We start from the raw sequence: 2,260 nt of genomic DNA on the forward strand, positions 1-2,260 counted from the left end.
TCCAAACTAACAAACTGATCAGTTATTGTTTTCAATTGTTCAAACAGATTTTCACATTGTTCACAATGAAGTTCAGAACTTACCTCAGAGAGCTGATCGTTCACTTCTGCCATATATGCTTGATTTTCTCCCGTCTCCCTCTCATTTCCTCCAGTTTCGATGTTTACCAAATTAGCCTGTTCGAACACTTCCTCAACTTGTATATTCCAGTTGTATCCACCATGCTGTCTAGATACCATAGCCCTATTTTCACTACCACCCCCATTCTGTTGTGCAGGCCTGTTCTGACTTCGTTCGACTCTCTTATTTGTACATTCCTTAGCAAAGTGACCATTTTGTTGACAGTTGTAACATCGAACCTTTGATTTATCAAACCCTGGTCTTTCTCCAACGAACTTTCTACCCGTTTTCTTCATGAATCTCTTTACCCTTCTTACTATCATAGCCATCTGCCACTGCAGGTCCATCTCTTCCAAATCATCAGCATCGATCTGATCATAGTCTTTATCCAACGTTGCAGGGTCGACTATTTTACCTTTGATGTAGTTCTCATAGGATGCAATGAAGGATGCATATAGAGCAAACTGCTGTTCAGCTGATTTAACACTCATGGGCATCTGTGATTAGTTGTAGCTTGGAACACTTGACGAGAAATTTCCATTTGTGGCTTGAGGTTTTGAAGGATTACTACCTCCAGCTACGAAACATACGTCACCATCCATATTGAGAATCACATGACCATCTCGAGTTGAGTAGTAGGTAGAGGATTCTGATTTTGAACTTGAGCTTGGAGTGACTTTCGCACCATACATTCCTGAATCCTGAACCTGATCAGTTGGTGTCTCCTTCCGAACCATGTTAAGCTCAAAATTTCGTAACTTATTGACCACTGTTTCCAAATCGATCTTGGCACAGTCTTTATCTTCTCTCATCAGAACAGTGTACATTTCCCATTTCGGTGGAAGAGCATCAAGAAGTTTCTCTACTATCTCTTCTTCCTTGTATTCAATGGAGTAATTACTTAGTTCGGTCATCAAGTGATAATATCTTGTGATGATATCGTCAAGTGATTCATTTTTCAAATACTTGAATACAGAGAATTGGGTTTTTAGCAGCTTTGTCTTGGAAACACGTATCCCCACATTACCTTCATATCTATTTTCTAGTGCTTCCCATAGATCTCTAGCAGTTTTGTATTTCTTGAAGGTATGAAGAATCTCTTGTGGAAGAGCCATTGTTATAGCTGCATGAGCTTTACTCTCTGCCTCATACATTTTCTTTTCCTCCTCTTCCATCTTACTGTACTTCTTAATCTGTTCACGACCTTCAAACAAGGATGTTGGTGGAATGTATCCGTCTTGAATGCAAACCAAAATCTTAGCATCTTGATACTTCACATACTGTTCAAACCGATCTTTCCATGCAACGAAATCGGTACCCTTAAGCATTTTTGGAGCTTTAGTTGCTGAACCGGCTTCAACCTCCATCTTTACCAGTTCTGTAATGTTTATTGAAGTCATAGTCGAAAGAAATACGACTCGAAATAAAAAGAAAGTACTTTTTGTGAACAGTGATCAGATAGCGAAGTTATTACAACTTCGCTTGAAGCTTAACTTCACTTGAAGCTTAACTTAACTTCGCTTGAAGCTTAACTTCGCTGAACACTCAACCTCGCTGCTTCCTAACTTCGCCTCTTATTAACTTCGCTTAAACTTTATAAGTTCGCTTAAACCCTACGTAAGTTGACGGCAACTTCGCTTGATGAACACAAGGTTTGCAGGATTTAATTGGATGTATTGCGAGGTATGCAGAGGTGTTTTGGGGTATATTTGATGGTGGAAGATGGGCAAGACACAAAAACTAAGAATTTCAACGTAAACTCGTTCCGCGAATAGAAGAACGGAACGATCTTAACACCCGTGTGATAATCCCGAACCACACAATCACAAGCAAACGCTCTGATACCAATTGAAGGTTCCCAGCCGGATCACACAGGAATATCTCGTAACACGAGGGTGCGGAATCCCCACGTAATACGATACGAGCGTAAGATAGATAATACGTTGAACCGATAAGACAAACTCACGGCACAATACTAATAAACTCGATTGTATTGCAACACTTCAACACGTGATATCAATAATCACTAACACACGTTCGGAAAAACTCTATCACGATAAGCCGAAGTGGAGGTTTAAATAGACCTCGACAACTTCGCCTAACATACTAGGCGAAGTTGTCATAACTTCGCTTATTCTCC

Source organism: Bidens hawaiensis, unplaced genomic scaffold, assembly GCF_021521415.1.
Source record: "Bidens hawaiensis isolate Kalapana, Puna unplaced genomic scaffold, B.hawaiensis_p1.1 tig00006085_1, whole genome shotgun sequence".
In the NCBI taxonomy this organism is placed as follows: Eukaryota; Viridiplantae; Streptophyta; class Magnoliopsida; order Asterales; family Asteraceae; genus Bidens; species Bidens hawaiensis.